Source organism: Somniosus microcephalus, chromosome 7 (assembly GCF_052327205.1).
Source record: "Somniosus microcephalus isolate GS21.2 chromosome 7, FLI_Smic_1.0, whole genome shotgun sequence".
Taxonomy (NCBI): domain Eukaryota; kingdom Metazoa; phylum Chordata; class Chondrichthyes; order Squaliformes; family Somniosidae; genus Somniosus; species Somniosus microcephalus.
Genome location: NC_140993.1, coordinates 11035788 through 11056596, shown reverse-complemented (window position 1 = coordinate 11056596; position 20809 = coordinate 11035788). Strand labels below are relative to the sequence as shown.

Sequence of the window (20809 nt, the reverse complement as noted above, 5' to 3'; positions counted from 1 at the left end):
CAGGGCTATGAGGAAAGAGCAGGGGGGAGGAGTGGGACTAATTGGAGAGCTCTTTCAAAGAGCCGGCACAGACACGATGGGCCGAATGGCCTCCCTCTGTGACGTATGATTCTAGGATTCTAGGTGCAGTAATAGGTTTTCAAGCTGTTTTTGCTCTTGTTATTTCTAGCATTTTCCTAATGTAGACAGCTCTTTAGACACGAGTTATTTTTAAACAGAAATGTATCCCCTGAAGATCTCACAAAGTAGTTTCAATTGATTTTCTCAGGACTACAAAAATAGTAATTGCTTTTTCTTAGCGGAAAACATGCAATAAGTATTATAAATAGGGCATGTCATGTGACTCAGTCACGTGATGTTTTCCCCCAGTGTGAAATTGACCATTACTCATTTTGCCATTCATGAATTGCCCGGCTGTTTACACTGAGGATATTAAACATCACATGTTTAACCATCACTTAGCTCCTGCGTTTCCACCCAGCTGGAAAAGTGTAAGATTGCAATATGCACACGTGACTAAAGCACATTATAGTACACAAGGTCCTAACGTTTCAGTGCATTCAGAGTGCAAAGAAACATAAAAACATAGAAACATAGAAGATAGGAGCAGGAGTAGGCCATTCGGCCCCTCGAGCCCGCTCCGCCATTCGATGAGATCATGGCTGATCATCCAAACTCAGTACCCCGTACAATCGGCTCATGCTCAATTCCAGACTATGGCTGTCCTTGTTTCTACCGCTGGACTGTGGTTCTCAACCATGCGCTGTGTCAAACAGCCTGACTAACAAAAGCAAAACACTGCGGATGCCGGAAATCTGAAATAAAAACAGGAAAAGCTGGGAACACTCAGCAGGTCAGGCAGCATCTGTGGAGAGAGAGAAACAGAGTTAACGTTTCAGGTCGGTGACCCTTCGTCACAAGTTCAAATTCCACCACAGGCAGCTGGGGAATTTAAATTCAATTAATTAAATAAATCTGAAATTAAAAAGCTAGTGTCAGTAATGGTGACCATGAAACTACCGGATTGTCGTAAAAACCCATCTGGTTCACTAATGTCCTTTAGGGAAGGAAATCTGCTGCCCTTACCCGGTCTGGCCTATACTCCAGACCCACAGCAAATGTGGTTGACTCTTAACTGCCCCTCTGTGGTTCAAGAAGGCGGCTCCCCACCACCTTCTCGAGGGCAATTAGAGATGGGCAGTAAATGCCGGCCTTGCCAGCGACGCCCACATCCCATGAATGAAAAACAAGTTAGAGATGTAACAGGTTTTAAGTACAGAGGGGGGAGGGGAGGAAAGAACACAAGGGAAGGTCTGTGATAGGGTGGAAGGCGGGAGAGATTAAATTGATGGTGCAAGGCAAAAGGGGATGGTTCAGAACTGACAAAAGTGGGGTCGATTATTTCGCCCCATCTGATGGATGGGAATTTAATAGCAGTAGCCTCTGTTGCACATCGTACACCGATAGTTACTATTAGAATCATAGAATGATACAGCACAGAAGGAGGCCATTCGGCCCCTCGAGCCTGCGCCATCATTCAATAAGATCATGGCTGATCTTCGACCTCAACTCCACTCCCGCCCGATCCCCATATCCCTTGATTCCCTTAATATCCAAAAATCTATCAATCTCAGCCTTGAATATACTCGACAAATTATTCAGCATCCACAGCCCTCTGGGGTAGAGAATTCCAAAGGTTCACAACCCTCCGAGTGAAGAAATTTCTCCCCATCTCCACCTTAAATGGCCGACCCCTTATCCTGAGACTATGCCCCCTGATGCTGGACTCTCCAGCCAGGGGAAACAACCTCTCTGCATCTACCCTGTCAATCCCCCTCAGAATCTTATATGTTTCAATGAGATTGACATAAGAAAACTACTAGGCACTTGGTCTAAGCGTTAAACAAAGCTTTAATCAACTGTTTTACAACATGGAGGTCTCGTTGTGTCCTTCACTAGTTCCTGTTAAGAATGTCCTGCGCAAGCTGGGCCCATGCCCGAGTATTTATACTCTCCCTGGACAGCGCCACCCGCAGGCCGCTCAGTTGATTCATGTCAGACATCACCTCTCATTCTTCTAAACTCCAGAGAGTATAGGCTCAATCTACTCAATCTCTCCTCATGGGACAACCCTCTCATCCCAGGAACCAGCCTAGGGAATCTTCGTTGCACCGCCTCCGAGGCAAGTATATCCATCCTTAGGTTACAAAATTACAGTTGGGTTTTATTCCGATGAATAAATTACGCTGTTTTCCCACATTCATTCTTGTAGCAGTAACGTCTATGAAGATAACACATCACACGCACTGATTATATAAAATGTGTGCTATATATGTACCATTAGGGTCGCCAGCTCTGATTGGACGTATTCCTGGAGGTTGCATCACATGACCTCCCACCTCTGACTGACCCACTCGGTCGAACAGCCTTTTTAGCCCTCACCTCCAATATTCTTATAACTAATAAACAAAAGTATTGAAGGAAAATGAAAAAATACAACACTTATTTTTAAATGCCCCTACGCTTTATCTCCCGGGATACTTGCAGTAATGTCCAGGACATACGAACATACAACATTGACAGGCAGGAAAAGACCAGCGGGTCCATCAAGCGATCTCCCCACCTCATGATGGCCAGAGCATCAGGACTAGACACTTCTCCCTTCCCCGACCTCCCCCTCTCCCCGCAAACCCCCCCTCCTTCCCCGCTACGTAATGTCCTGAGAGAGGCAAAAAAACAGAGAAAAAAACCAGGGGCAGTAACAACAACAACTTGTATTTATATAGCGCCATTAACATAGTAAAACATCCCAAGGCATTTCACAGGAGCGATTATCAGACAAAATTTGACACCGAGCCACGTAATGAGATATTAGGACAGGTGACCATAAGCTTGGTCAAAAAGATAGGTTTTAAGGAGTGTCTTAAAGGAGGAGAGAGAGGCGGAGAGGCTAAGGGGGGGAATTCCAGAGCTTGGGGCCCAGACAACTGAAGGCACGGCCGCCAATGGTGGAGCGATGGAAATTGGGGATGCACGAGGCCGGAATTGGCGGAGTGCAGAAATCTCGGGGGGTTGTGGAGCTGGAGGAGATTACAGAGATAGGGAGGGGGCGAGGCCATGGAGGGATTTGAAAACAAGGACGAGAATTTTAAAATCGAGGCGTTGCTTAACCAGGAGCCAATGTAGGACAGTGAGCACAGGGGGGCGATGGGTGAACGGGACACGGGCAGCCGAGTTATGGATGAGTTCAAGGGAAATGTCCTCTCCGATCCCCTCAATCGTTCAAAACCAGTCCAGATCACACGGGCCGCGTGTTATCTATAAACTCACTTGCCTTCTACATAATGCGATCTCGGCCCCGGTCAGGCACTGGTCCAGCTCCCTCTCGAAGGCAGAGAGTCGGCACCCACCACACCGGCCGGCAACATATTCCAGAGGCTCACTGATCTCTGGAGGGGGGGGGGGGAAAGAATGGCCCAACACCCAGTCTATTCCCAATCTTACACAGTTTAAACTCGTCTCCCCTGGTCCTCCCCAATCTGTTAAACTGGAATAATCTATTGATAGGGACACTAACCAGCCTTTCGTTATTCTACAGACCTCTATCAGGTCACCTGTAAGTCTACTAAAGTAAATAGATCAAGGTCCTTGAGCTTATCATTAAGATAAGATTAATTCTCGCAGCTCTCCTCTGGGCCTTTTGCTAAAACCATCACAGTATTGACAACCAGTGTTCCCTCGAATTTTTTTTTGGGTGCGCGGCCCCTTTAATGGTCTGGGCGGCACATTCAAATTCCCGTGCGTGCGCGATCTTTCCATTGTGAAGCCGGCGAGCGGCCTGCGCGGGACCTCTGGAGCGCTGCGCAGCCGGGCAGCTTAAACGGGAACACCGACCGCTGCCAACTCTCGCGAATTGATCGTGAGGGACGCGATTGCTGAGTCAAATGAAGCCTCACTCCTGATTCAACACTGAAATCTTGCGGGGTTTCGTTCCAAGCTCGTGGTAAACGCGTTTACATAGATACATAGATACATAGAAGATAGGAGCAGGAGTAGGCCATTCGGCCCTTCGTGCCTGCTCCGCCATTCGATGAGATCATGGCTGATCCTTTAATTCAGTATCCCGTCCCCGCCTTCTCTCCGTAACCCTTAACCCCTTTTGCCCGTAGAAATATATCTAATTCCCTCTTAAATATATTTAATGAGCTGGCGTACACTGCCCTCTGTGGCAATGAGTTCCACAGGTTCACCACTCTCTGAGTGAAGAAATTCCCCCTCATCTCTGTCCTAAATGGTTTAGCCCTTATCCTTAAATTATGTCCTCTAGTTCTGTTCTCACCCGCCAAGGGAAACATTCCTTCTGCATCCAGTCTGTCTAGACCTGTCAGAATTTTATACACTTCTATGAGGTCCCCTCTCAATCTTCTAAACTCCAGTGTGTACATCCCTAAACTACATAGTCTCTCCTCATAGGTCATTCCCGCCATTCCTGGTATCAGCCTGGTGAATCGCCGCTGCACCCCCTCCATGGCAAGAACATCCTTCCTCAGATGAGGCGACCAAAACTGTACACAGTACTCGAGGTGTGGTCTCACCAGTGCCCTGTACAGCTGCAGCAAGGTATCCCTGTTCCTGTATTCTAACCCTTTTGCTATGAAGGCCAGCATACCGTTTGCCTTCTTGACCGCCTGTTGCACCTGCATGCTCGCCTTCAGTGACTGGTGTACAAGAACACCCAGGTCTCTCTGTACTTCCCCCTCTCCCAATCTATTGCCATTTAAATAATAATTTGCCCTCCCGTTCCTGCACCCAAGGTGGATAACTTCGCACTTGTCCACATTATAGTGCATCTGCCATTTATCCGCCCAATCGCCCAGTCTGTCCAAATCGCTCTGGAGCTTCCTGGTCTCTTCCTCTGAGCCCACCCCCCCTCCTAGTTTAGTGTCGTCTGCAAATTTGGAAATGCTGCATCCGACTCCCTGATCCAGGTCATTAATGTAAATTGTGAACAGCTGGGGGCCCAGGACAGATCCCTGTGGTACCCCACTTGTTACTGCCTGCCATTCAGAAAATGAGCCGTTTATTCCAACTCTCTGTTTTCTATCTGACAGCCAGTTCCCTATCCACGCCAAAACTTTCCCCTTTATCCCATGAGCCTCAATTTTCCATGCTAATCTTTTATGTGGGACCTTATCGAAGGCCTTTTGGAAGTCCAGGTACACCACATCTACTGGCTCTCCCCCATCTATTCTACCAGTTACTCCCTCAAAAAATTCCAATAGATTAGTCAAGCACGATTTACCCTTTGTAAATCCATGTTGACTCTGTCCTATCCTGTCCCCATTTGCTAAGTGCTCCGCTATTTCATCCTTAATGATGGACTCCAGCATTTTGCCCACAACTGATGTAAGGCTTACAGGTCTGTAATTACCTGCTTTTTCCCTACCCCCCTTTTTGAATAGTGGGGTAACGTTAGCTACCCTCCAATCCATCGGCACTGTTCCCGAGTCTAATGAATTCTGAAAAATCATCCTTAGTGCATCCGCTATCTCTAGGGCCACCTCCTTCAGTACCCTAGGATGCATGTTATCAGGCCCTGGGGATTTGTCCACCTTCAATCCCTTTAGCTTCCTTAACACCATATCCTTAGAGATATTGATTTGCGTCAGTTCCTCCTTTGCCAATGTTCCTATTTTTCCCGATATCCCAGGGAGGTTTTTTGTGTCTTCCTTCGTAAAGACTGACCCAAAGTATGCATTTAGTTGATCTGCCATTTCCTTATTTCCCATTATATATTCCCCCGTATCTGACTGCAATGGACCAACTTTGGTTTTCACCAGTCTTTTCCTTTTGATATATTTATAAAAGCTTTTGGAGTTAGTTTTTATATTTTCCGCCAGCTTGTTTTCGTAAGCTATTTTGCCCCTCTTGATCATGCCCTTTGCCCTCCTTTGCTCTATCTTAAACTGTTCCCAATCTTCCGCTCTGGCGCTTTTTTTGGCTATTTTATACGCCCTATCTTTGGATTTTATGCTGTCTCTAATTTCCCCTGTTATCCACGGTTGAGTCACCTTTTTAGATTTCCTTTTATGCCAGATTGGTATAAACAATTTTTGCAATTTTGTCATTCTATCTTTAAATGTTTGCCATTGTTTATCTACCTCCAGTCCTCCCAGGAACGTTGTCCAATCAGACCTACTCAGTTCCCGTCTCATGGCATCATAATTCCCGCTGGTTCCCGCGACCAGCAGCGGACCGACTCGAATGTCCATCAAAAAGCGGCAGGAAGCCTTGAGGCTGGGCAGGAGTCGGAGAGCATGGCAGCACTCCGATTGGCCGGTGCACAGCAGCGCCGATCAGCTTGGGCCGCCGGGGATTGGAACGCTCCCCGGGGACGCGCGCATGGGGAACGGAACCTTCGGTAGCGGGTGTTCCATTCCTGCGGCGTGTGCGCGCCCAGCGCTCTCTCGGCGCGCAAGCCTGACCTGTGGCTCGCGCTGCTGGGGACCCGGCCCCGGAGCTCCCCTCCACGAATCGCGAGGGAAAATACTTGTATTAAAAAAATATATATCAACATAGAAACATAGAAGATAGGAGCAGGAGTAGACCATTCGGCCCCTCGAGCCTGCTCCACCATTTAATGCGATCATGGCTGATCATCCAAATTCAGTACCCTGTCCCTGCCTTCTCCCCATATCCCTTGATCCCTTTAGCCTTAAGAAATATATCCAACTCCTTCTTGAATATATTTAATGAATTGGCCTCTACTGCCTTCTGTGGTAGAGAATTCCACAGGTTCACCACTCTCTGGGTGAAGAAATTCCTCCTCATTTCTGTCCTAAATGACTTACCCCTTATCCTTAGACTGTGACCCCTGGTTCTGGACTCCCCGACCATCGGGAACATCCCTCCTGCATCTAGTCTGTCTAGTCCTGTTAGAATTTTATAAGTTCCAATGAGATCCCCTTTCATTCTTCTAAACTGCAGCGAATATAAGCCCAATCGACACAATTATAATTATAATAACTGGGAGCTCGCCCCGTTGGACTCCTTTGTCGAACTTATTCTGCCACTTCGGAGCATGTGGCCTGAAGCGCTCGGTAAATACTGAGCGTGCGCAGCAGTTGGGCGAGCATCCTGCACCGTATTGCTTGGTTCACTGAAGAGGGCACAGGCAGCTTGTTGGCGCTGCGATGGGAATGGGCAACAGCCCACAGTGAGCCACGGAGCTGGACTGCGGCTGTCACCCCAGGGACGGGCCCGTGTACCGAGCCCACAGCGGCCCGAGCCCAAACACCACCCACCGCACGTCAGCATCGCGCGCCCCGCTGAGTCTTTGAAAGAGCGGGCATTCCAAGGTTTCATTTTTGTTTAGAATATCATCATTCCGCGCTTACCCGACGCTTAATAAAAAATCACCCGCCTGAAACTCAGGAGGAGAACCCAAACGTAGCAGCGTGGTGAAGCAGTATTTTGTAAAGCATTTTCAGACGCAGTCATATAGTTTTAGTAAAGAGCTGTGATCTGTTAGAATAGATAAAGCCATTAATTAATGAGGTTTATAAACCAACTCTCAACCTATCTTGGGTTATGTTTGGAACAAATAGCAACTCAGGATTTCTAGGCCAAATCTCGTGATTTTTAAGAGCTTGTCCCGTGATTTATGAGACTGCGGGGATATCGTTACTGCAATTAATGAATTAATCTTTGATTCCTCGAGTCTCCAAGACAATCCTGGAGGGCTGGGGCAACCCTCTATCAGCATCAGTGCAGGAAGATTCTCTTTACACAAACGGCTTTCTTAATATTATTGATAATTAACAGTTCGAAACACAACCCACCCGACACACAATTGGAAATGCTGGAGACACTCAGCAGGTCAGGCAGCATTCCTGGAGAGAGAAACAGAGTTAACGGTTCAGATCGGCTCAAAGACCCTTCGTCAGAATGTTAACTCTGTTTCTCTTTCTCCACGGATGCTGCCTGACCTGCTGATTGTTTCCAGCATTTTCTGTTGTTATTTCACATTTCCAGCATCCGCAGTATTTTGCTATTGCACACTGAGGGAGCGCCGCACTGTCGGAGGGGCAGTACTGAAGGAGCGCCGCACTGTCGGAGGGGCAGTACTGAGGGAGTGCCGCACTGTTGGAGGGGCAGCACTGAGGGAGCGCCGCACTGTCGAAGGGGCAGTACTGAGGGAGTGCCGCACTGTCGGAGGGGCAGTACTGAGGGAGCGCTGCACTGTCGGAGGGGCAGTACTGAGGGAGCGCTGCACTGTCGGAGGGGCAGTACTGAGGGAGTGCTGCACTGTCCGAGGGGCAGTACTGAGGGAGCGGCGCACTGTCGGAGGGGCAGTACTGAGGGAGCGCTGCACTGTCGGAGGGGCAGTACTGAGGGAGTGCCGCACTGTCGGAGGGGCAGCACTGAGGGAGCGCCGCACTGTCGGAGGGGCAGTACTGAGGGAGTGCCGCACTGTCGGAGGGGCAGTACTGAGGGAGCGCCGCACTGTCGGAGGGGCAGTACTGAGGGAGCGCCGCACTGTCGGAGGGACAGTACTGAGGGAGCGCCGCACTGTCGGAGGGGTAGTACTGAGAGAGTGCTGCACTGTCGGAGGAGCAGTACTGAGGGAGCGCCGCACTGTCGGAGGGGCAGTACTGAGGGAGCGCCGCACTGTCGAAGGGGCAGTACTGAGGGAGCGCCGCACTGTCGGAGGGGCAGTACTGAGGGAGTGCCGCACTGTCGGAGGGGCAGCACTGAGGGAGCGCCGCACTGTCTGAGGGGCAGTACTGAGGGAGCGCCGCACTGTCGGAGGGGCAGTACTGAGGGAGTGCCGCACTGTCGGAGGGGCAGTACTGAGGGAGCGCCGCACTGTCGGAGGGACAGTACTGAGGGAGCGCCGCACTGTCGGAGGGGTAGTACTGAGAGAGTGCTGCACTGTCGGAGGGGCAGTACTGAGGGAGCGCCGCACTGTCGGAGGGGCAGTACTGAGGGAGCGCCGCATTACTGAGGGACTGCTGCACTGTCGGAGGGGCAGTACTGAGGGAGCGCCGCACTGTCAGAGGGGCAGTACTGAGGGAGCACCGCACTGTCGGAGGGGCGGTACTGAGGGAGCGCCACGCTGTCGGAGGGGCAGTAATGAGGGAGCGCTGCGCTGTCGGAGGGGCAGTACTGAGGGAGCGCTGCACTGTCTGAGGGGCAGCACTGCGGGAGCGCCGCACTGTCGGAGGGGCGGTACTGAGGGAGAGCTGCACTGTCGGAGGGGCTGTACTGAGGGAGCACCGCACTGTCGGAGGGGCGGTACTGAGGGAGAGCTGCACTGTCGGAGGGGCGGTACTGAGGGAGTGCCGCGCTTTCGGAGGGCCGGTGCTGAGGGAGCGCCGCACTGTCGGAGGGGCAGTACTGAGGGAGTGCCGCGCTGTCGGAGGGGCGGTACTGAGGGAGCGCTGCACTGTCTGAGGGGCCGCACTGTCGGAGGGCCGGTACTGAGGGAGCGTCACGATTGTGCATAAGCAGAAAAAAAAATCGTTGTTTATTTTTCGCTTTTAATGCAGATTGGGCTGTCTGCTCGTGTTTGAGGCGTGACTTCAGGCGTCGTCAGCTGCATCCGAGATTTGTCCTCTATCGGTTTCGGTGCTGCTCTGCAGGCCAGGGACCTCCCCGGGAATCCCGGCCGGATACATTGGTTGTTACATTGTGGTCACGCGCTCCCGGGGCAACATTCGATTGCAACCCGGGCAGGTTGTTCTGGGCTCTTGCTGTGTCAGGTAAAGCAGGACCCGGCTGCAAGATGCCAGATACATTACAAACATTGCAATTGCTGTAGTAAATAATTACATGTATTTTTTTGGATGTTTTTGTTGCTGCCCAATCAACTGATCTGGTGCAAGAACTTCGAAGCTGGCAGAGAGTATTGTAACAAAGCTGTGTGTTTTTTTGGCGGGGGCGGGTGCTTTAATTTGCTGTGTTGCTTGCAGAGGTGAATTGTTGTTGTTGTTGTGAGTGGTCCCGTTGTGAAGGAGCCTTGCTCGTGGAGTATTAAACGTGTGTGTTGTAGAGAAAGAGCTTTATCACAAGCTTAGATCTGAAAGACAGACTTGCCTTTCTATAGCGCCTTTCACGACGTCCCAAAGCGCTTCACAGTCAATGAAGTTTTGATGACCTGTGGTCGCTGTGGTAATGTAGGAAACGCGGCAGCGAATTCGCGCACAACAAGCTCCCACAAACAGCAATGTGATGATAATGACCAGATAATCTGTTTTAGTGATGTTGGTTGAGGGATATTGACTGGAGAACCCCCCTGCTCTTCCTCGAAATAGTGCCATGGGAACTTTTACGTCCACCTGAGCGGGCAGACAGGGCATCCGAAAGATTGTGCTCCCTCAGTACCGCCCCTCCGACAGGGCGGTGCTCCCTCAGCACCGCCCCTCCGACAGCGCGGCGCTCCCTCAGCACCTCCCCTCCGACAGCACGGCGCTCCCTCAGCACCTCCCCTCCGACAGCGCGGCGCTCCCTCAGCACCGCCCCTCCGACAGCGCGGCGCTCCCTCAGCACCGCCCCTTCGACAGCGCGGCGCTCTCTCAGCACCGCCCCTCCGACAGCGCGGCGCTCTCAGCACCGCCCCTCCGACAGCGCGGCGCTCCCTCAGCACCGCCCCTCCGACAGCGCGGCGCTCCCTCAGTACTGCCCCTCCGACAGCGCGGCGCTCCCTCAGCACCGCCCCTCCGACAGCGCGGCACTCCCTCAGCACCGCCCCTCCGGCACTCCCTCAGCACACCCCTCCGACAGTGCGGTGCTCCCTCAGTACTGCCCCTCCGACAGCGCAGCCCTCCCTCAGCACCACCCCTCCGACAGTGCGGTGCTCCCTCAGTACCGCCCCTCCGGCACTCCCTCAGCACACCCCTCCGACAGTGCGGCACTCCCTCAGCACACCCCTCTGACAGCACGGCCCTCCCTCAGCACCGCCCCTCCGACAACGCGGCGCTCCCTCAGTACCGCCCCTCCGACAGTACGGCGCTCCCTCAGCACCGCCCCTCCAACAGCGCGGCGCTCCCTCAGCACTGCCTCTCCGACAGCGCGGCGCTCCCTTAGCACCGCCCTTCCGACAGTGTGGCGCTCCCTCAGCACTGCGCTGGACTGTTGGCCTAGATTTTTGTTTTCATGTTTCTGGAGTGGGACTTGTACCCACAACCTTCTGACTCAGGGGCGAGGGTGCTGCCCACTGAGCCACGGCTGACACTAGGTTATTTTTGTGCCATAGGCGTTTTTAACATGAGTTTTTTTTTAAATAGGTGACATTCACAGCAAACAATTTCTGTTCTAAAACCCCAAGGGTTCTTTTGTTAAATGCTTTCAAAATGTGTCATTTATGTGAAACATTGACAAAAGGTTGCATTTGGAAGTCAGAATATTAAGTTTTTTCTCTTATTTTGCAACTTGACAAAAACATGAAGTAATTCCACAAAATTGCAACACATGGTTGTGACATTGCTGAATGATTTTGCTTACTCATACTGGCCCAGTAATCAGGAGAACATAATATGGCAGTTTGTGAAGTTGTATTCTGTTTATTTAAAAAAAAAACTAACTAAATAAATCTGGAATCAAATAGTTAACGTGACCATGAAGCTGTCGGGTTGTTGTAAAAACCCATCTGGTTCACGAATGTCCTTCAGGGAAGGGAACTTGCCGTCCTTACCCAGTCTGGGCCGACAGGTGACTCCAGTCCCACACCGATGTGGTTGACTCCTAGGCCAGTCCGGACTGAGCGGGCTCGGGCTCTTTTCTCCAGAGAGTAGGCGGCTAAGGGGTGACCTAATGGAGGTTTGTAAAACTATGAAGGGGTTCGATGGGATGGACGTAGGCAAGACGTTTTCACTTGTGGGGGAGACCAGAACCAAGGGCCATAAATATAAGATAGTCACTAATAAATCCAATAAGGAATTCAGGAGAAACTTCTTTACCCAGAGAGTGGTGAGAGTGTGGAACTCGCTACCACAGGAAGTGGTTGAGGCGAATAGTATCGATGCATTTAAGGGGAAGCTGGATAAACACGAGGGGGAAAGGAATAGAAGGATATGCTGATAGGGTGAGATGAAGAGGGGTGGGAGGAGGCTCGTGTGGAACATGGACCAGTTGGGCCGAATGGCCTGTTTCTGTGTTGCAAATTCCAAGTAATTCCACGTAAAACATTCTCCTCCGAGGCCCTCCCTCTGTTGCCCAGTTGATTGGAACTTCCCTCCCTTAGTTCCACTCTTAACAATCCAAGCGTAGCGAGAGGATCTCCTGCACTGGCTTCTCTTCCTGCACCACTATGGCTGGAGGCCCCCAGTGATCCATCCTTGACGCCCTCCCCTTTCCCATCAACATGTTGCCACTTGGTAACATCTTCCCTTGAGCATCCCCCCGATTTTAATCGCTCCACCATTGGCGGCCGTGCCTTCAGCTGTCTTGGCCCTAAACTCTGGAATTCCCTCCCTAAACCTCTCCGCCTCTCTCTCCTCCTTTAAGACGCTCCTTAAAACCTACCTCTTCGACCAAGCTTTTGGCCATCTGCCTTCATTTCTCCTTTATGTGGCTCAGTGTCAGATTTTGTCTGATAACGCTCCTGTGAAACGCCTTGGGACGTTTTACTACGTTACTATTAGGTGCTATATAAATACAAGTTGTTGTTGTAATAGCCAGCTTCCACATGCATGCTGACGACACCCAGCTCTACATCTTTGCCATCTCGCTCAACAGTTCTGTTAACATTCAAATGTGAGTCCGCCTCTTTCCTTCCATGTTTCACAACGACACCCTTCGAGTCAGTACGAGAGGCTTGTTGGCGGAGTCTACGGAACTGCCTTTATTCACATGCAGCGCGGGTGATCAATCCACACCTTACACAGAGAGAGTAGCTTTGCGATTTCTCTATCTTTCGAGCCCTCCAGCTAACTGTTGAAAACCATGCTTCTTTATACACCTTAGTTTGCCTACCTCTAAGGTACATGTCACAGATCAGACCTCATGATATATCTGTTCCTGAAGTCCTTGAGGACCGTCTATTTACATAAACAGCCATAGTTCATTACTTTTTAAAAATTCGTTTATGGGATGTGGGCATCGCTGGCAAGGCCAGCGTTTAGTGCCCATTCCCTAATTGCTTTTGAGAAGGTGGTGGTGAGCCGCCGCCTTGAACCATTGCAGTCCGTGTGGTGTAGGTACTCCCACAGTGACGATGAAGGATCGGCGATATACTTCTAAGTCAGGATGGTGTGTGATTTGGAGGGGAACTTGGAGGTGGTGGTGTTCCCATGCACCTGCTGCCCTTGTCCTTCTAGGTGGAAGAGGTTGCGGGTTTGGGAAGTGCTGCCGAAGAAGCCTTGGCGAGTTGCTGCAGTGCATCTTGTAGATGGTACACACTGCACCCACAGTACGCCGGTGGTGGAGGGAGTGAATGTTTAAGGTGGTGGATCGGGTGCCAATCAAATGGGCTGGTTTGTCCTGGATGGTGTCGAGCTTCTTGTGTTGTTGGAGCTGCACTCATCCAGGCAAGTGGAGAGTATTCCATCACACTCCTTGTGCCTTGTAGATGGTGGAAAGGCTTTGGGGAGTCAGGAGGTGAGACACTCGCCGCAGAATACCCAGTCTCTGACCACCTCTTGTTGCCACAGTATTTATGTGGCTGGTCCAGTTAAGTTTCTGGTCAGTGGTGACCCCCAGGATATCGATGGTGGGGGATTCGGCGATGGTAATGCCATTGAATGTCAAGGGGAGGTGGTTAGACTCTTGCTTGTTGGAGATAGTCATTACCAGGCACTTCTGTGGCGCAAATGTTACCTGCCACTTATCAGCCCAAGCCTGAACGTCATCCAGGTCTTGTTGCATGCGGACATGGACTGCTTCATTATCTGAGGAGTTGTGAATGGTGCTGAACACTTCAAAGGTACTTCCCTCAAACAAGAGTTCCTGACCTACCTATTCATCGAATCCTTTGAGGAGTAATTTTATTAACTGTTATCTTTCTAAACTATAGTTAATTGTCCCCTCTGACTATGTTTATTACACTAACCACTAAAGTTATACTTTAAAAGTGTAAATACATGAATGCTGACAGAACCCTCCGAGATCTCTGCGCTCCTCCAATTCTGGCCTCTTGAGCATCCCCCGATTTCCATCGCGCCACCATTGGCGGCCGTGCCTTCAGTTCCCTGGACTCTAAGCTCTGGAATTCCCTCCCTAAATCTTTGCTGGCTTCAGTTAGCCCCACAAGCGCTAGAAACAGCTTCTGCACCCGACAGTACAACTTGGAAAAACAAACCGGAAAGTTCTAAAACGTTGCAGTCTCGGGTTCGATTCCAGACCTTGGCAGCAGCTTTAATTTTTAGGATGCATTTCTGCTCAACCAAGGGAACAGGGAAGCAAATATTTCCCATGTTATAGAATCATAGAATCACACAGCACAGGAGGTGGCCATTCGGCCCATCGTGCCTGTGCCGGCTCTTTGAAAGAGCTCTCCAATCAGTCCCACTACCCCCTGCTCTTTCCCCACAGCCCTGCAAATTTTTCCTTTGAGTATTTATCCAATTCTCTTTTGAAAGTTACTAATGAATCTCCTTCCACCCTTTCAGGCAGCGCATTTCAGATCATAAGAACATAAGAAATAGGAGCAGGAGTAGTCCTAGCCTCTCCACACATCCCTGGAACCATTCTAGTAAATCTCCTCTGCACCCTCTCCAAGGCCTTGACATCCTTCCTAAAGTGTGGTGCCCAGAATTGGACACAATACTCCAGCTGGGGCCTAACCAGTGATTTATAAAGGTTTAGCATCGCTTCCTGGCTTTTGTACTCTATGCCTCTATTTATAAAGCGCAGGTTCCCGTCTGCTTTTCTAACAGCCTTCAGGTTTGTGAACTGACAATCTACAGCAATTCTCCCAAACTTAATCTTACTTCCCCGAGTTTGAACCACTTTGAAACTTGTTGATATTGTTACATTACAGTGTGTGCATGAGGATGTCACAACACTTGGAACACAAGCACACATGACAGTCGGAGGGGCAGTACTGAGGGAGTGCCGCACTGTCGGAGGGGCAGTACTGAGGGAGAGCTGCACTGTCGGAGGGGCAGTACTGAGGGAGCGCTGCACAGTCGGAGGGGCAGTACTGAGGGAGCGTTGCACAGTCGGAGGGGCAGTACTGAGGGAGCGTTGCACAGTCGGAGGGGCAGTACTGAGGGAGCGCCGCACTGTCGGAGGGGCAGTACTGAGGGAGCGTTGCACAGTCGGAGGGGCAGTACTGAGGGAGCGCCGCACTGTCGGAGGGGCAGTACTGAGGGAGCGCCGCACTGTCGGAGGGGCAGTACTGAGGGAGTGCTGCACTGTCGGAGGTGCTGTCTTTTAGAGGAGACATTAAACTGAGGCCCCGTCTGCCCTCTCGGGTGGACGTAAAAGATCCCATGGCAGCATTGTGAAGAAGAGCAGGGGAGTTCTCCCCGATGTCCTGGGGCCAATATTTATCCCTCAACCAACGTCACTAAAACAGATTATCTGGTCATTATCACATTGCTGTTTGTGGGAGCTTGCTGTGCGCAAATTGGCTGCCACATTCCCGACATTACAACAGTGACCACACTTCAGAAAGTACTTCATTGGCTGTGAAGCGCCTTGGGACATCCTGAGGTCGTGAAAGGCGCTATAGAAATGCAAGTCTTTCTTTACTTACTAGCAGGATCTGGAGGGCGAAAATACGCAAGTGTCCGTCCGAACAATTTATTTGTATAATTTCTAACCTTACTTGCCTTGCTGGTGCCGTTCCAGCGATGACCTCATCATACAGGAAACTCTTTTTATTATCCGGCACCGACAGGACCGGCGTGCTGCCGGTTGATTAACAAGCCCGGATTACAGAGAGGTATACTTACCAAGGTACGAGAGCCCCGCACACGGCCACAGATCCAGGAGTCCCGGTTGTACGGCCACAGATCCAGGAACCCCAGTTACATGGCCACAGATCCAGGAACCCCGGTTACACGGCCACAGATCCAGGAGTCCCGGTTACACGGCCACAGATCCAGGAACCCCGGTTACATGGCCACAGATCCAGGAACCCCGGTTACACGGCCACAGATCCAGGAGTCCCGGTTACACGGCCACAGATCCAGGAGTCCCGGTTACACGGCCACAGATCCAGGAACCCCGGTTACATGGCCACTAATATATATAGTAAAACTTAGCTGAACCTACTCCTGAATTTTGCTGGTTAAGAGAGAGCTTCCTGTATTGTGCACTTTTGATCCCAAGCTATAGAAGGACGGGGTCACATTACAGCCTGGGATCTTCAGTTCACCGACTTGCATTGACACAATGGCCCGGGTTTCGCGGCAGGAGTAACGGTGAGGCTGTCGGCGCTCACCGTTATTATGGAGTAAATCGGACAGCGATACTTCCGGCGTCCGCGCATGCGCAGTTAAAGGCGGAAATCCAGAAGTTGCTGTCCGAGTTGCCTGACTCCTCCACAAGCTTCGCTGCACCGGCACCTCGCCGAGAGACTCGGCATTTGAAATAAAAACGGTAAAATGTTGGACCTGCCCAACAGGCCTCTGAAGAGAAAAGACTAAGTGTTTTGGGTGTACTCCCCTTCGCCAGTGCTGATGGGTATCCACCTGAAATGTTGCACCCTCCCTATCTCTGAAACCTCCTACAACCCCACACCCCCCCCCCCCCCCGAGATCTCTGCGCTCCTCCAATTCTGTTCTCTTGAACATCCCCAATTTCCATCGCTCCACCATTGGTGGCCGTGCCTTCAGCTGCCTGGGCCCTAAACTCTGGAATTCCCTCCCTAAACCTCTCTGCCTCTCTCTCCTCCTTTCAGATGCTCCTTAAAACCTGCCCCTTTGACCAAGCTTTTGGTCACCTGCCCTAATATCTCCTTATGTGGCTCGGTGTCAAATTCTGTTTGATAATCGTTCCTGTGAAGCACCTTGGGACGTTTTACTACGTTAAAGGTGCTGTATAAATGGAAGTTGTTCTCTGTTCTTGTCAATGTAGGTCAGCGAGCACAGGGGTGATGGGTGAGCGGGACTGGGTGCGAGTTAGGACACGGGGCAGCCGAGTTTTGGATGAGCTGAAGTTTACAGAGGGTGGAAGATGGGCGGATAAGAGGGTACTAGTATCGTGAAGTACTGAATTGGCGCAATTTCTTGTGAAATTGTGTATAATTTCAGGCTACTTTGTCTTTCAGAAGTGCAACGTTTGTGGTTTGCTGAGAGTGCAGCAGGCGGTTAAGAAGGCAAATGGTATGTTGGCCTTCGTAGCAAGAGGGTTCGAGTACAGGAACAAGGATGTCTTGCTGCAGTTGTACAGGGCCTTGGTGAGACCACACTTTGAGTACTGTGTGCAGTTTTGGTCACCTTACCTGAGGAAGGACGTTCTTGCCATGGAAGGAGTGCAGCAAAGATTCACCAGGCTGATACCTGGGATGGCAGGAATGACGTATGAGGAGAGATTGTGTCGATTGGGCTTATACTCACAAGTTTAGAAGATTGAGAGGGGATCTCATCGAAGCCTATAAAATTCTGTCAGGACTGGACAGACTAGATGCAGGAAGGATGTTTCTGATGGCCGGGGAGTCCAGAACCAGGGGTCACAGTCTAAGGATAAGGGGTAAGCCATTTAGGACTGAAATGAGGAGGAATTTCTTCACCCAGAGAGTGGTGAACCTGTGGAATTCTCTGCCACAGAGGGCAGTGGAGGCCAGTTCATTAAATATATTCAAGAAAGAGTTAGATATATTTCTTAAGGCTAAAGGGATCAAGGGATATGGGGAGAAAGCAGGGACAGGGTACTGAATTTGGATGATCAGCCATGATCTCATTGAATGGCGGAGCAGGCTCGAAGGGCCGAATGGCCTACTCCTGCTCCTATCTTCTATGTTTCTATGTTAATTGGGAAATCAGAGTGGGCGGGCTAACGTGAGCCACTCGATAGTTTAATTGAATGAAAATTATTGACCGGGTTAGGCGGTAGAAGACAGAGTAGGGATAATGGGTATGTACTCGAATTTAGAAGGAAGTGCCCGGTAGTGTCCCACAAGGATCTGTGCTGGGGCCTCAACTATTCACTCTATTTATTAATGACTTGGATAACACAATAGAGAGCCAGATATCCAAGTTTGTCGATGACACAAAGATCGGTGGCATAGTAAGTAGTGTAGACGGGAACATAAAATTAAAAAGAGACATTGATAGGTTAAGTGAGTGGGCAAAACATGTGGCGGGTGGATTTCAACACCGGTAAGGGTGAGGTCATCCATTTTGGGCTTAAAAAAAAGATAGATCCGAGTATTTTTTTAAATGGTGAAAAGCTAGGAACAGTGGCGGTCCAAAGAGATTTAGGAGACCGCCTACACAGGTCACTAAAATGTAGCGGTCAGGTACAAAAAAATAATCGAAAAGGCTAATGGAATGTTAGCCTTTATATCTGGAGGGCGAGACTGCAAAGGGAGGAAGTTTTTGCGACGGCTACACAGAGCCCTGGTTAGACCGCACATGGAGTACTGTGTCCAGATCTGGGCACCGCACCGTCGAATTTTGGCCTTGGAAGGAGCACAGCGCAGCTTCACCAGAATGTTACCAGGACTCCCAAGGGCTAGATTATGAGAAGAATTGCATAAATAAGCTTGTATTCCCCTGCAAGTCACACACACCTTCCTGACTTGGAAATATATCGCCGTTCCTTCATCGTCGTTGGGGCAAAATCCTGGAACTCCCTCCCTAACAGCGCCGTGGGAGCGCCTTCACCACACGGACTGCAGCGGTTCAAGAAGGCGGCTCACCACCACCTTCTCAAGGGGCATTTAGGGATGGGTAATAAATGCTGGGCCTTGCCAGCGACGCCCACATTCCAGGAATTCATTTAAAAAAAATTAAAAAGCATTTTAAAATTCAAGTATTAGCGTCGATAGTAAATCTTAATTCAATTTAACAACAACTACTTGCATTTGTATAGCGCCTTTAATGTAGTAAAACGTCCCAAGGCGCTTCGCAGGAGCGATTATCAAACAAAATTTGCCCCTATATGGTGCATAAGGAGATATTAGGGCAGGTGACCAAAAGCTTGGTCAAAAAGGTAGGTTTTAAGGAGCGTCTTCAAGAGGTGCCTCTGCCTCTCCTGCTTTAACATCCCCCGATTTTAATCGCTCCACCATTGGCGGCCGTGCCCTCAGCTGCCTGGGTCCTAAACTCTGGAATTCCCTCCCTAAACCTCTCCGCCTCTCTACCTGTTTCCTCCTTTAAGACCCTCCTCAAAACCTACCTCTTTGGCCAGGCTTTTGGTCACCTGTCCTGATAGCTCCTTATGTGGCTCGGTGTCAAATTTTGTTTGATAATCGCTCCTGCGATGCGCCTTGGGGCGTTTTACTACGTTAAAAGCGCTGTATAAATACAAATTATCATTGCTATGGTTCCATGGATGAACAAATTAGGCTGAAAGACTAGTGACGTGAAAAAAAGTAACAAGAAATTGGATAATTTACAATTAGAAACAAAATTAAGAGAGCCAAAAGGATGACTAAAATAAAACCTGCAACCAACATAAAGGGAACGAGCAAAAGCTTTTATAAGTGTTTTAGCAAAGACCATCATTCAGGAGGTGTGGCCACTCAATAATATGGTAAAATTATTAGGGTACATAAGGAGACAGCAGTTGCTTAATGAATATTTTGTTTCAGTATTTACAGGACAGTGTGAAGGAAGCAATGGCTTATGGATGAGGATTAATAGATATATGCATTATTTAGAGTTCTTAAGGGGTTTAGCATACCCAGCCTCTGACCTGCTCTTGTAGCCACAGTATTTATGTGGCTGGTCCAGTTAAGTTTCTGGTCAATGGTGACCCCCAGGATGTTGATGGTGGGGGATTTGGCGATGGTAATACCACTGAATGTCAAGGGGCGGTGGTTGGACTCTCGCTTGTTGGAGATAGTCATTTAATGACTGCAGTGAGCAATATTGATGGGACTATCTCCATTAATAGGTTAGTTATTGACCCCGAGGCTTCATTGGAAGAGCTTTGTTAATAGCAGAGTGAAAGAGTTGGTGCAGGAGTTTGGATCACAACATTCTTGTCTGTGGGTCTTGTACGTACACTGGATACCAGAGGGACTCAATGGGCCGGATCTTGCTGGGAAATTAACGGTGTGTTAACGGCGCACGCTGTTATTAACGCACAAATCGTCCAGCGAGTTCAGGGGATTAAGCAAAGCGCCGTGAGTTGTGAATCTCCAGAACTTGCTGGTCGATTTACGCCGTTCCACTCTTTGCTTCGCACAAATGGCATCTTGCCCCAAGTCTCCCCGTTATTTTTAAGAACACATTGGATTTGCACGTTAATTGTCCGTCAAACTCGCCGCAGAAAGTTAGGGCCGGTGACCAATAGCTTAAGTACCCTTTTAACAACATGATCATTGATAATGCAATGCCAATCGACCTTTCGACCCAGAAAGGGAACCATTGAAACTGATCAGTCTCAGAACTGGACGCAATACTCCAGTTGTGGCCTAACCAGCGCTTTATAAAGATTCAGCATAATTTCTCTACTTTTGTACTCAATACCTCTATTCATGAATCCCAAGATCCCACATGCTTTGCTAACCACTCTCTCAATATGTCCTGCCACCTTCAGGGACCTATGCACATTAACTCCCAGGTCCCTCTGTCCCTGCACACTCTTTAAAACTGTGCCATTAAGTGTGTATTGCCTCTCCCTGTTCCTTCTGTCAAAATGCATCACCTCACACTTCTCTGTATTAAATTCCACCTGCCACTTGTCTGTC

General features: G+C 49.9%; 1 protein-coding gene across 5 annotated transcripts in view; it reads left to right on the top strand.

The window, feature by feature from the left end:
- Positions 1–9603: 9603 nt before the first annotated feature.
- osbpl1a (oxysterol binding protein-like 1A) overlaps positions 9604–20809 on the top strand; it is a 255127-nt gene continuing 243921 nt past the window's right edge. For 2 of the 5 annotated variants that reach the window (XM_085992230.1, XM_085992229.1), the window contains exon 1: positions 9607–9764. The gene's annotated coding sequence lies outside the window, so the exon portion shown is untranslated. Of the gene's footprint in view, positions 9765–20809 lie in introns of all 5 variants that reach the window. The other 3 variants (XM_085992232.1, XM_085992231.1, XM_085992233.1) reach the window with 2 other exon arrangements.